The following is a 14,791-nucleotide window of genomic DNA, read 5'->3' as shown; positions in this document are numbered from 1 at the left end:
TCTCAATCTTATGAATAGGTATTATCTTCCTTTCTACAGATGAAGACATTGAAGCTTTGGGAGACTTAAGATTCTTGCTTAAAGTTTAAAAGCTAATGTTTTCTTTCTGTCAGATTGTATTACATATGGATCCACATTTTTGTCAGGAAGATGATTAAATATTTGTTTTGGTCATAGAACTCTCTGGAATTAGGAGAGCAGTGTGTGACAACCCAGGCACAGAGCTTCTCTCTGAAGCTCACCGGCCCAATATGGATCAGGTCTGTAATGCTGGCTTGGTTGGTGTCATGCTGCAGTAGCTCAGACTAAATGGTGCACTGACTTATGTTATTTGTAAGCAACACAAATTACCTTTCAATACAACCAGATTTTGCAAGTTACTTCTCTTAATTTTTAATGTTATATTAAAGATTAAGAAACTTTAAGAGTGGCATGTGTACATTTGATTTTATCAGTGGTTCCTAGTTTTATTTTGCATAGATTGGTTTTTTTCATTCTAGTGTATGGAATAAGGCTTTTTAAAAAAGACTGCATAGATGACTCAAAATATAACCATCTGTATTTTGAAATTTGTGATACTACAGTTCAGACCCAGAAGTTTGAGAACATGTTGCACTTAAATATATACTTTTGTAGAGCATTATCTCAATATTTGGCACTTTTGGTATATTGCTGCCAAACACTTATGTTGTGTATTTCCAGCAGTAGGAAAAATGGCTAGAGCAAATTAAGAAGTGGACTTAGCCTTGGGACTTTGGATTTTTCAACCATGGACTTGTCTGTTTCTGTGACTGTGAAGTGTAATTTTCAGAGGTACTCTGTGGACTGCCACAGTTGTAGAAAGGGACATGAATGGATGGACTTTGTATTCTTTGCTTCCAAAAGAGACCATTTTCCTTTTGTTAATGTAGGTTAGACCTATTAATATTTATGTATTTTTACATAGGTTAGATCTATAATATTTATTGTAATTACAAGAGAGAAATCACATGCTTCCCTCCCGCCCCCTGCCCCGTTGTATAGCTTACAATATGGAGTATCATTTTTATGCCTTGGCCAAATTGTCGTACTTTTTTCTAAGTCTGGATCAGCTTCCAACATTCATCCATTGCCTTCTCAATGTCATGAAACATATCCGTGAGTTCCTTTAATAAGAATTTTTTTGCCAGTGTCACTTCCTCTGAGACATCTTCATCCTTTTCATCATACCCACTTTTCTCACTTATATTGATAAGTTTGCCTCCACGAAGTTCTTCCTCCGACTGCGTATTCGTATTGGTCTCCCTAATGGCAGCAGTGTCAACGTTCTTCGCAGTCAGCTGTTTCTTCTGTAGCTCCACTTGTGTTCCATTAGCGTTTGACTTCCAGTATTAACACTTTTGTTCCTTTACTGTAGCTTTATCTTTGTTGGCAAGTTCTCTTGTTTGGTTATCCTTTTTTGTAAAATGTCACATGAGTTTGTCACTGGGAGACAAGGAGGAGACACAACTATATGCTTTGCAGTCTGTGTATGACCTGGATAGCAGATGTTCAGTGACCAATCATTGACCGGCTTTGAGAGAAGTGTTGTGATTGGTCACTAATAATGATGTAAAAGATTGGAGAAAATTATAAAACTAGAAATATAAAGCATTCTGTATTTTCAGTATCTTCATTTCTCATTACATTTTAAAAAAACAGCCTGATGTTTTAGAAAAAATATATTTATGGGTATCATTTATACAATAAACCATATTTTAAAGTGCTAAGCATATATTCATTTACTCCTCACAATAATCCAATGAAGTAGGTATTACTGTTTGTTATCCCCTCTATAGATGAACAGAGACAGAGAGAGAGTAATTTGTCTGGAGCTTATCCTGACAGTCTGGCTCCAGAGTTCATGCTTTATGTTACATTTTGTAAAACAGCACTAGTTCATAAACTGTTGACAGTCTGCAAAGAATTGGGATTTGAATTTTGCAAGTCTTTTAAAAACTACTTTTTTTTTTTTTTTTTTTTTTTTTTTAGTATTCTAGGGGTTTTTTCCTAGTATATTAGTATTCGGGTTTTTTTCTCTTTGGACCATGATGGATGGAAAATTTAAAAACAAAACAGCTGTCCTTCACCACAGAGAGCTTGAAAAATCTCAGTAGGCTATGCAGGAAATCCCATTCAGTACTCTAGAAGTGATCCGTATTCAAAGAATGTGTCTTGGTCTTCATAAAAGGATTAGCTAATGAATGTGCCATATATATTACATCTATCTATCTACCTCAATCAAGAATTTTGCTGAATTGAACAACTTCTGATTCTGATTATCCTGATGGAGAAAAGAGGGCTTTTACTGTAAACACCTTAGAAAGAGGCAAGGCTTCTCTCAAAAACTTCTGCTCTTTTGAAACTGGAGCAGATTCCTGAAAGTCAAGGTACTAAATTGTACCATTCACCTTTGTGCTTTGTGTGTAGACTTATGTTTCTTTAACAGTGATAGGAGAAAACATGCTTGTTTGCTGTCACCATAAGCATGACATGCAGATTAAGAATTCACTGACTCATTTTACCTGACCCGTTCTGTAATGTGCTTCAGCACTTCATATATGAAAGATATGTAAGTTATAAATCATTAATAAGCATAAAGTGAAAGTCCATGAACTCACCACTAATTAAGATCTAGGAACCTACTTTGTTGCTTCCCTATACAATTTCCCTGCCTCCCCCTAGAGGAAAATACTCTCCTGAATTTTGTGTTTATCACTTTTATAGATTAAAAAAACCCCACAAATGTCTGCATCTCTAAATAATATGTATTTTAGTTTTGCTGTTTCTTGAGCTATGTAAAAATTGTTATGTAGTCTTCTTGAGACTTTTAATGAATTCATCATTGTTTCTGAAATCATCCTTATCCTTCTAGGTGGCTGTAGCTCCTTTGGGCTGCTCTATACATTTTCATTGTGTGAAAAAGCTACAGTTTATTTATTCTTCTATCAGTGAAAGTTTAGATTGTTTCCAGTGTTTTGGTTTTTTTTTTTTTTTTTTCCCTCTGTAACAGTGAATGCTGCTTTGAGCATACTTGTACATTTCTCCTGGCATCTATATGCGAGTTTCTCTAGGTATATACCTGAGAGTAGAGCTGTTAGATTGTAGAGTATGCAGTGTTCACTTTAACAAGATAATGCCAAATGTTTCCTAAAGTGGTTGTAGCAATTTATAATCCCACATACTGGGTATCTAAGAGCACCTATTGATATCCATTTCTGCCAGCACTTAATATTGTTAGAGTTCTTAATTTTTACTAATCTAATGGGTGTAAAATGGTATTTCATATTGTTTTAGCTGATAAATGTCAAGGCTGAGGATTTGCCTTTTGTGCTTCTTTTTATTGAAATGCCTCTTCATGACTGTGAGCCTTTTTTTCCCATTGATTTCTTTGTCTTGTTATGAGCTTAGCAGTTCTTTGTATACTAGATACTAATCCTTTCTCTGTTATATACATTGTCAGTATCTTTCTGTAGTTCAGTGGTTTATATATTCAGTTTCTTTAAAGTGTCTTGATAAACAGGTTTTTGATACTAATATAATCAATTTTATCAGTCTTTTCATTTATGGTTAATGCTTTTTATATTTCATTTAAATTAAACACCCGTTCCCTACCTTGGGATTATAAAGAACCATTCCTGTATTTTCTTGTAAAAGTTTGAGTTTTGCCTTTCAAGTTAGTCTTTAATCCCGTGAGAATTGGTTTTATGTATGGTATAGGATAGGGATTTTATTTTATTTTTTATGTGAATAATCAATTACCCCAGCTCCATTTATGCAACAGTCTCTTTTCCCCAGTGATCTGCAGTGCAGTCCCTTAACATTTACTTTCTCTTCATAAAAGTCTGTATTTGTTCCTGTACCATGCATTCTGCTTTTGGACTGTGTGCTGTCTTTCATTTGCCAGTTTGTCTTTATGTTAATACCATTCTGTCTTAATTACTGTTGTTTTATTTATTTTTAATTAATTACTTTTGGCTGTGTTGGGTCTTCGTTGCTACGCGCAGGCTTTCTCTAGTTGTGGCGAGCCGGAGCTACTTTTCATTGTGGTGCGTGGGCTTCTCATTGCGGTGGCTTCTCTTGTTGCGGAGCATGGGCTCTAGGCACACGGGCTTCAGTAGTTGTGGCACGTGGGCTCAGTAGTTGTGGCTCGTGGGCTCTAGAGCACAGGCTCAGTAGTTGTGGCACACGGGCTTAGTTGCTCTGAGACATGTGGGATCTTCCCGGACCAGGGCTCAAACCTGTGTCCCCTGCATTGGCAGGCGGATTCTTAACCACTGTGCCACCAGGGCAGCCCCTGTTTTATTTTACATGTTGATATCTGATTGGGCAAGTTGTCTTGTTTGATTCCTTGAGTGTTTTGACTGTTCTTTGAGTTTTTGCTTTTTCGCGTAAAGTTTAGAATCAGCTTATAAAATTTTATAAAATAATACTTTGGGGATTTTGGTTGGAAATGCATTTAATATTTACATGAATTTTAGAGAGAATTGACATTTCTTACAGTATTGAGTCTTCTTACGAACATGTCTTTACATTTATTTATGGCTTTTTATAAGGTTTTATGATTTTTTTCCCTGCATGTATTGCAGAACTTTTGTTAGATTTATTCCTAGTTACTGTATCTCTTTTTGCTATTGTAAATTGTGTCTGTGGGGAAAATTCTCTTTTGAGCTTTTTACTGGAAAATAGAAACACAGTTGAGATTTTCATATTGATAATAATATTCAGTTACCTTGCCAAACTCAATCAATGAATTGATTTTTCCTTAAAATTTTTTTAACCCTTAATCTCTTTCTCTTGACTTTTAAAGTTGGCTTGAACCTGCAGTACGGTGTTGAATAGAAGTAGTAATAGCAGACATGTTTGTCTCACTTCGATTTTAAAGGGAACGTTTCTAACAGTTCTTCGTTAAGAATGATTTAATTTGTTATAGGCTTTTGGTAGAGGTAGGTACCTTTTATCCTTTCTATTCTTATTTTGCTAAGTTTTTTTTAAATTACAAGTAAGTATAGCTCTCATCAGAAGCTCTTTCTGCATCTTTACCTGATCATATGTGAGTTTTTTCCTTTAATTTGTTAATGTGGTAAAAATCAGTTCTAGGTTTTCTGACCCGACTTTGCATTTCTGAGATGAACCAAATTTAGTCATAGTTTGTTTTCTTAAACTTTTAAATTCAGAGTAGGACTAGGAGTGGAGAGAGTGGCAGTGGTGGGAGGGGTGGAGGTGATGAAACAGGGCAAGAAGCTGGAAAAGATAGTCATTTCAGTGCTAATACAGTGACTTATGATGATTTTGGAGCATTATGTTCTTAGGAGGAACTATAATTAAACAAGTAGATATTTATTTGATCTTTTCTAAAATTGACCCTAGGGAAAATGATATTTTCCTTACATATAGAATTGTAAATTTTTCCTGTTATTACCTCTCTTCTTATTTACCATTCCTTTAAAATTAAATCCTATGTGTAAATTTTATAAGGGATTTTGAATATATGGAGTAGATTACATGAACAACACTGAAAACTCTTCTCTTTGAAACAAGTATTTGTTTTACAGAATTTGAGTTTATGGGACTGCAAAATAAGGTATGTATTTGTTTTACAGAATATATCTTAAGCCTGTGGAATCTTTAGGTTGGGATGGTTGCAGCACCTGTTGTCCACAAATGCATCTTACAGTATGTTTATTGCCGTATGTTCCAAAACATACCTGAGGGCTTCCCTGGTGGCGCAGTGGTTGAGAGTCCACCTGCTGATGCAGGGGACACGGGTTTGTGCCCCGGTCCAGGAAGATCCCACATGCCGCGGAGCGGCTAGGCCCGTGAGCCATGGCCGCTGAGCCTGCGTGTCCGAAGCCTGTGCTCTGCAACAGGAGAGGCCACAACAGTGAGAGGCCTTCGTACCGCAAAAACAAAAACAAACAAAAACAAAAAACAAAACAAAAACAAAACATACCTGCGTTTAGGTATTAGAGAAATCCCATTGTAGAAAGTCCAGTAATCAGGGCAAGGCGATGACGGTAGCCAGGAGATCCAGAAGTAAGAAGGTTCTGCATAATGTTCCCAAAGCCTGGTGATCATTTTTATTAAGCCCCTGCCTCAGGGTTTCCAGTTATGCTGCTGTGGGTTGTTTTTTAAGGAATCGTAATTTTACAGAGGAAGTTAGTAGGGAAGTAGTATTTATTTTACAGAAAGTCACATTTACAGAAAGGAATATTGTAACTGTTACTGCTTTAACATTTTCCTGAAAAATAGTTCTCTCACCTATTCCCTGCCTTCCTCCCCATCTTTCCCTTTCCTTCTTCTCTACCTTCCCCCCTCCCTCTCTCGTGACTCTGGGTCACCCTTTAAAGCCTCATCAAGGAAAAGAGGGTAATAATTTTAATCTCATTAGATTGTTAGTCTTCAATGAAATAAATAATGCAAGTGCTTAGCGTAGTGTCTCAAACACCGTAAGTACATATGAAATGGCAGCCTAGTAGACAGAAAGATAATATTTAAAGACCGTATCTAACTTTATCATATACATTTATATCGAGTGTCTGATCTAGGAAGTTGAAACTTGACAGTGATCCTCTTAAAAATAAGTAAGGCCTTGATAGAAAAATGAGAAAGGGTTAGTTTTACAAATGCGGAGGAAAAACTACTATATTAGTAGTTCAATAAAAGCAGTGTGGAAGAAGGCACCATATTGTATGTGTATGTGTACAAGCACACATACAGGCACACTTTTTTTTTTTTTTTTTTGCAGTATGTGGGCCTCTCACTGTTGTGGCCTCTCCCGTTGCGGAGCACAGGCTCTCGGACGTGCAGGCTCAGCGGCCGTGGCTCACGGGCCCAGCCGCTCCGCGGCATGTGGGATCTTCCCGGACCGGGGCACGAACCCGTGTCCCCTGCATCGGCAGGTGGATTCTCAACCACTGCGCCACAGGGAAGCCCCACAGGCACACTTGTTAAACAATGAAGCTCCTGTCCAGGATGCATGGTTCTGATGACAGTATAGATTGGAACACACCTTTGTAGAGCAATTGGGCATTAGGTGTCAAGACCTCTACGTATCTTAATTTAAACTTATTTCAACCAAGATTTGTGTTGGTCATAGCCAGGATAATTATTCACATTATTCTCTGCACAAAGGGGCCACATCTATATATCAGGCACAACACAGAAATGTCACTTCTGAGGTCATGGGTGGGTTTAGGGATCAAGGCCTTCTGGCCACACTTTGGAGCAGCGGTTGCCTGGTATATAGATGCACAACAGCACCTGTGGCGTGTCTGGACTCCGGAGTGCTCATACTCACGGCCACACTGGTGTGTACGACAGTGTCTTGTCTGGATTCAATTCCAGGTATCCCTTGAGATTGTTTTTTCACTTACCTGCCCTTTTAGGGGATGATTCTCAAACTCCCACCTCCCTACCCCTACCACCCCCTCTGACAGGAACTAATGTCGTAGTCTCTATTGAGAAATTTGGGGCAGGTGTGTCTGGCACTGGCTTAGGCATATTGTGCCTTGATGTCCAGGGGTTATTTTTGTGAGTACGCAAGAGCGTGACTCGTGGGCAGGGATACGTGTGTGCACAGCCAGACCTGTTGCTTGCTGGGGCTCTGGAACCCCAACCCTGGCACAGCTACCTTGTGTAGTTGTTCAAGTTGTACAATAAAATACCAGTTCATAACATGAGAATGGGATAACTTTTGCTGATCTGCACAAAGTCTTTATGTGCTTTTGGAGGCCCTGGATATAGCATGTACAGTAGTAGGAAAGTGTTTGAAAAAATGTGATATACCCATATGATAGGATGGGATGTAATGATTTGGGAAGAATTTTTAATGATGTGAAAACGGTGTTTATGATATGGATGATAAAAAACAGGACACATACAAAGAAAATGGTGTTCAATTGTGTACAGATATGCATAGAAGAAGCATTAGAAGGGAATGAAATAAATTGTTACAAGTAGTTAGCTTTGGTTGTGGGATTACAGGTAGTGATATTTTTTCTTTCTATTTTCCCTATGTATTTTGTTTAGTGAGCATGTGTTGCTCTTATAGTAAAAGGGAAAATGAAAATCATAAGAAATTTTTAGAACCTACAAAAATAAAGTCATGTTCTGAAGACCTGCAGCTGTCTATTCAACTGTTACTTGTAAATTTACTTCTTCCTGGAGATAATACTTCTTTAGACTCATGAGAAATGTCTATAGTTTATACCTTTGGGAGCATGAGTTTAAGAATTTACTGATAGTGCCAATTTAAGATGTGAAAATATACTTGATATTTAAGTTATGTAGTATCAAAGGATTATATAGTTAAATAAGGTATTATTACATAATATCAAGGTTGATGATATATATTATATATACCTTGATAATTTATCAATATAGAAAATGTAGTTCTTGGTATAGCACGGAGTGGGGCCCTTAATGTAACCTTCACACTTTCTTCTAATGAAACCAGCTTTGTGGTAGTAATTATGGTGTAGAATGACATAGAAGCCTGAGATTTGTATTCATGTATTTGAGTTCTGCTGTGTCTTAGACATGGATACTTTTAAGTATAGTGTACTTGAGACAGAATGTCAAAATAGATATGTATATATTGTTGTAATTTTAATATTAAATGAGAAAAATAGTGATTATGTTCAACAAAACTGTCATTTCCATTAATCTTCACACAATCTTTAAGATTATTTTTGCTATTTTACAGATAAATGAAACTAATGCTCAGATAACATTTTACAAATAACCTAATAATTTAAATAAGTGGAAACTCAGCCCAGGTTTATCTCATTCCAGAATCAGTGTTATAAACCACTTTGCTTATATTTCCTTTTTATTATTAGGGAATATACATTTTTTTTCATATATGTGTTTACTGTTTTGCTTTCTCATACAAATTACCATGATAATCTTTTCCCCTCTTGATGTGATTTTGTGTATATTTACATGAACTATTAAAACATTTTAGATTTCCTTTATTTAAAATTTTTATATGATTGATTCTCTCTTTCCACTTTTAATTTCTTATAGTGCTTCAAGTTATTCGTCTAAAGATAAGTAAGGTATTCTTTTCTATTTTTTGAGATTTAGCTTTAAGAAATTAAACTCTTCTCTATCTAGAATATGTAGGCTGAGAAGGTTGTGTCTTAGTTTTCCATGGAATTATTTCAGCACAATTTATTAAATAACGTTTTCTTTCTTCATTGCCCTGTGATGACTACGTTATACATTCCTCACATGGAATGTTCTCTTTGTACTTTTTACCTTCTTGTCCAGATGCTATTCATTCTTCAAAATCTACTTCAGCTGCCAGAGCTCCATAGCTTCATAAAATCTTTTCTAATACCTGATTTCCTAGCTGGAATTTTGTAATTGCCACGGCACTGTATGTAGCTGTTTCTCATGCTACTCATTTTTACCTTGAACATTTTAATTGCTATAGTAAGACTAGACATTTTTAGAGAGCACAGTCAGTCTTTTTCATCATAGTATCTCGTAGGGTATCTATTTTGGTGCTGTATACATATATAGACTTTCTGATAAATATTTGGTGGTGTTTTTTTGTTTTACATTTATATACAGTTGGGCCTATTCTGATGTCTGTTCTCTTCCCCTCAATATATATCTATACCAGTTCCACAAAGTTTTAATTATTAATGAGTAGGATGAGTCCATCTCACCTGTTCTTCTGTCTTTCAAAAAAATATTATAGACTTGCATGTTTCTTTTTTCTCAAATAGATATAGAATAACCTTTTCAAGTTCTCAAATTTAAAACTTAATCAGATATTTGTTGGAATTATGTAATAATGCACTTTTGTAGTATTGTCTGATCTGCAAACACGGTCAATAGGCCCTTTATTTCAAGTGCTCTTTTCTGTTTCTAAGATGGCTTTTTAAATTGCTTTGTGTATGTTAAGGGGAGCTGAAACAAATTGAATTCAGTTAGATTTTATCATGTACCCAAATGAAGGAGGAATTCAATCTAGGTTGAGAAGGTTGTATCTCATTTTTTCATGGGATTATTTCAACACCATTTATTTAATGCAGTTAGATTTATTTACCATCATTCAAAATATTGGAAAGCTGTAAATGTGGCTGACAGTGCTCTGAAGTCATAACTCCTATGTTTTGCTGGAGGCAGAGAAATTTTAACACTTGAGGAACCTCTAGATTTAAAGATTTTAGTTGCTTGGATTATCTGATTTACATATTATCTAATATTCATTACTTAGGACCTGACATTTGATTTCTAAGGGTGAAAAGTTACAAGTGTTTTATTATTTCTTGATTTATTAAAAATTAGACAGAATCAATGGAGCTTTTTCCCTGTGGTTTTATGTAAGTGGCACTGGTTTTTCTCCTGTGGTTTATGCAAGTGGCCAGCCAAGCCACCACTTGTTTTATTTCTGGGTGGCTGCATTGGGTCTTAGGGAAGGAAGTTTTCCTTTGGCAGAAAAAGCAAAAATGTGTTTATTCATTCCATTTGTAGTAGCATTGATCCAAGAGGAGCTTTTGAGGAAAACCAGAGCGGTTAGGCTTTTAACATAAATAGCTCCCATTCATCTCCTAACTTATAGAGGAAAGTAAAAGATTAAGGATTAATACTATATCAATTATAGACAATATAGAGTTCTAGAGCAGAAGTTGTAAACTGATGGTTCATCAACCAAATATAGCCCTCAGACTGTTTCTTCTGCCTACTGAGTGTTTCCAAAACTTATTTAATTACTTTATAACATCTAAAAATTGTTTTATATGAGTACTTTGCATTGGATCGATCACCTGTATTTTCAGCCTGGCATGTTAATAGCTGTGGCACTCTGTAGATATTAAGTCACACTTAGCACTTCTAACATGGTCTCAGCATCTAACTTTGCAGTGCCTGTTCTAGAGGCGCTTGAATACAGAAGTAATAGTAGATCTAATACTGCTAATGCCGCTGAACCTTCAACATTGAGTAAACAGGAGATAGAATAGCAGCCATGAAGATTTTAGGTAGTGAGAGTTTGAGTTGAATATGGGATGTGTGAGAAAGAGTAGTTGCAGAGGAATCCAAGGTTTTTACCTGAGCAACTGTAAGGACAGAAGTGCCATCAACTGAGATGAGGGAGACTGCAGGTAGGTCGGATTTGGGGAGTGAGATGAGGAGTTCAGTTTTGAACATGTTAAGTTGGAGGTCTCTGTTAAAACATCCTAGTGGAGATATTGAGTAGGCAGTGCTATGAGAGTGCGGAGATGGAGAGAAATGTCTGGATTGGATAAATAAGTTTGAGCTATATAGATGATCCAGAAAGTCAGAGATGGGATGAGGTCACAAAGAGAGTGGAGAACCTGGGACTGAGCCCTGGGGCATGTCAGCATTCAGGGATTTTAGAAAAGAGAAGTTCAGCAAATGAGATGAAGAAGGAGTGTCCAGCGAGGTGGGACAGAAAGGAAGGCGGTGTGGTATCCTGAAGGACAAGTGTCTAGACCTGGCGTCACCGCCAAAGCAGAGCCTGAGACAGGGACTTTTTTGGCATGTGATTTATTTGGGGAAATATTAACAAGAAACAGAAGTTGGAGAACTAGGGCAAGTGAAACAGAGAAGGAAAGTCAATCTAAGGGTGTATTATTGACCTGGTCACTTCTGTGAGCAGCTGGGGCTTGATCCTTAGGAAGCCCTCAGAAGACATGAAGAATATGCCTTTTGGTGGGAAGAAGAGGGTATATTTATCTACCAGACCTCATCCCCCCATTGGTTAGGGTTTGCCCGGGGTGTTGGTATTAACACCTTCATGCTTCCAGGTTCATTATGACTCAGGATGGCCGAAGAGTTCCATTAGGTATCTCTTATTGCAAAGCCTTTGAGCGGGAAGTGAGCCCTACCAGTGCAGCAAGCAGCCAAGGGGAGGTGCCTCAGCTGGCGTGCAGATGTGAGGCAGAGTGTGAGAGGTGTCCCCTACAGCCCTCCCTCTTGTACCCTCCATTGAATGCTTGCCCTTTACTGCGAAGCTTTCAGGGTGGTGGCTGGCCACAGTCTCTACCTCAGACTTATAGCAGGAGGGTTAGTGGAATAACGTTCATTATTTCAGTCCACGGCTTATTCTAGATTTTCCTCACCTTCAGCCAGCACTTCAACAGGCTGATCCATTCTCCTGGTAGAGTGACCCAGATTTTCTTCCCCGAGGGATCAGTGCCTGTAGTGACTTTATCCTCGTCGGGCCATAGTTGCTGCAGCTGCCCATTTACAGTTATCCCTGGGCATGGCAGCCTCAGTCGAATCCCCTAGGTTCGCGATACCCTCTCTCCTGTGTCTGTTGGGTAGCAGCAGCCATAAGTCCTCGTGGTTGTCGGGGTCAGTCTACAGGAACCCCCCTGCCCCACGCTGCCACGTCCCCTCATTCCTCTCCCATTTGATTATTGCTTTGGAATTCTTCCTGTAGCTCCTGACCGAAGCGCTTCCCCTTCTCCTGCAGAATCAGAATTTTTAACCCAGTGGAGCCTAAGGTTGCCAGTCTACTTTTCATCTTTTGGTTCCTGGACTCATGTTTGTTTGTTTGTTTTTTTTTAATCTGTCAGGGACACAGTGCCACATTTCGGCCTTGGGAAGACTGTGTCAGATCACTTACCCGCTTTGGATGACAGTGCCCAGTTCCCTCAAGATGTTACCAGTCTTTTATACATAGAAATTTTTGTTATATTTGTTAATCCAGGACTCTTGGGTTATATAAAATAAATAATTAGGGGAAGAAAATTTCACATAAAGGTGATTAGTTACATTAGTCAAATGTATCTCCTCACTCTGTGAATTAAGCTAGTTTGTTATCTGGCTTTGTTCTTAGTTGCAAAGTTAGAATAAACTCATTCTGAAAATTTCATTTCACCTAAAATTGTTTAATAAGGCTTTGAAAAAGTAAAACCAGTCCTAGAGAGGACTTTGTGGTTCAGTGAGTTTTGCCAATGTGCCTCTGGCTTATAATAGATTATTGTCACGGAATATAAGAATCTTAGTGCCTGTAATAAAACTGATTTTTTAATACATGGAAACTGAACTTAAACTGTGATAAGAATATAGAAATATGCCTCTTTTGATAATTTTACAATAATAAAGAGGAATTACTAATTTTTTCTCTTGGTATGTGAATAAAGAAGAATTACTAAATTTTTTTCTCTTGTTATCTCCTGCTTCATAAGCTATGATGAGAACTGTATACTTTTCTTGGTACACCTGCCTGTCTTTTAATATCTTGAGGGTGACAACTAGGTTGTTGTATCACCTATTGGTATTTCTCAGGGCTTAAGATAATGCCTTACTCTTAGTAAGTCCTCCATAAATAGTTGTTGAGTTAATCCAAGGGGAGAAATATATGGCTCATGCATGTAGTATGTGATCGCATTGATGATCTTTGTTGTTAGTTTTCATAAAATTAAAACTTGTTTTAAATTATAATAATGTTTTAGACTTTCTTCCTTTTTTCTTTCTTTAAACAGATAGAGGGACAAGAACAGAATCACCAGCACTGGCTGAAGGTAAATATGTCTTTCGGGGGAATGATTATTCAAATACAAATGAAAAGTTATGATTTAAATAAAAAACTACATTGACTAAACATAATTTAAGGAAAATGTTCTGTATATAATATTGAACTGCTAAAAATGTCTGTAGGAAATACCCTATATTGTTTAGTTTCTGGCTTAGAATGGGAAGTAATATAGATTAATTAGAAGTTTTTTTTGCAGTTTCCTTTCAATAGGAGAGGTATGTGTTTTTCTTTGAATTCCTTTTTAAGTCATTTTAGCTGTCACCAGTATAGTTGATCAAAAAATGTCTAAGCCATAATTCTAGTAGTTAAAAATAAAATGTATATATATATTTGAAAGCTAGCTAGAAGGAAAGACACTTCTACCTATAAGGGATTTTGGTCCTTTTATAAAGTCTTGAAAGTAAAGAACACAACCACAACAAAAAAATAATTACCGTTAAAGGGTCCTGAGTACCTAACCATTTATAATCCTGTAATTGTTTTAATTATAACAAGTTAATAGGTATTTGAAAATGTAACTTTTCTATAGACATACTTTGTGTTCTTCAAGTGAAAATGATCAGCTTAAAGTCTCTGTTCTTTCTAATTATGAACAGATATTTATATTTCAAAACTTGCCTGTCATTTTATTAGAACTGATGTGACAGTTATCATAGTAGTCCTTTGGAATTGTAATCATCTCACCTACTCTCTGTGTTACAGTGCAGGAGTTCTCAACCATTTTTTTGTTCCATGAATTCTAATAATCATGATTTTATGAAGTAAAATGCATAGAATTAAAAAGGAAACCAGTTAGTATTGAAATGTAGTTAACAAATATTAAAAATGCAAATTTTTGTTAGAGTATTATATATGCTTCTCACATTAGAGAATAAGCTTTAGTGACAATTCTGCTAAGTACTGTAATTTTAAATAATGATGAGTTTGCAGTAATTATAATGTAATGTGAAAATGCCTGTGATGTTTATTAATGACAAATTCATAGATACTTCTAATCCTACTGTGGTTTGTTACCTATAATCTTAATTGAAGGAATTGCTAAATCTCACATAGAGGTTAGTAAGAAGTTTCCCATCCAGATTCAGCAGATCACTGAATTCTCTCTCTGAACCTCAGATTAGGAACTCCTATTAGTGAAAAGTCAGCTAGACCTTTCTTTCTCCATCATATTTGAGTAAATGTAGTTTTTTTATGTTCTGTATAACTAATCTTAAAGAAGTAGAGTTATACATCCATTCCTTAAGAAAT

The 14,791-nt window shown here is 36.5% G+C and overlaps 1 protein-coding gene across 4 annotated transcripts in view; it reads left to right on the top strand.

The window, feature by feature from the left end:
* The window catches only part of CYRIB (CYFIP related Rac1 interactor B), a 154,966-nt gene that overhangs the window by 87,199 nt on the left and 52,976 nt on the right, over nucleotides 1-14,791 (top strand). For 3 of the 4 annotated variants that reach the window (XM_060115705.1, XM_060115706.1, XM_060115704.1), the window contains one exon: nucleotides 13,491-13,529. The exons of the other annotated variant lie outside the window; for it this stretch is intronic. The gene's annotated coding sequence lies outside the window, so the exon portion shown is untranslated. The remainder of the gene's footprint in view (nucleotides 1-13,490; nucleotides 13,530-14,791) is intronic. 4 annotated transcript variants of the gene reach the window in all.

This window comes from Mesoplodon densirostris, chromosome 13, assembly GCF_025265405.1.
Source record: "Mesoplodon densirostris isolate mMesDen1 chromosome 13, mMesDen1 primary haplotype, whole genome shotgun sequence".
Classification (NCBI taxonomy): Eukaryota; Metazoa; Chordata; class Mammalia; order Artiodactyla; family Ziphiidae; genus Mesoplodon; species Mesoplodon densirostris.
The sequence above is the reverse complement of the archived record's forward strand: the minus strand, read 5'-3'. Positions and strand labels throughout refer to the sequence as shown.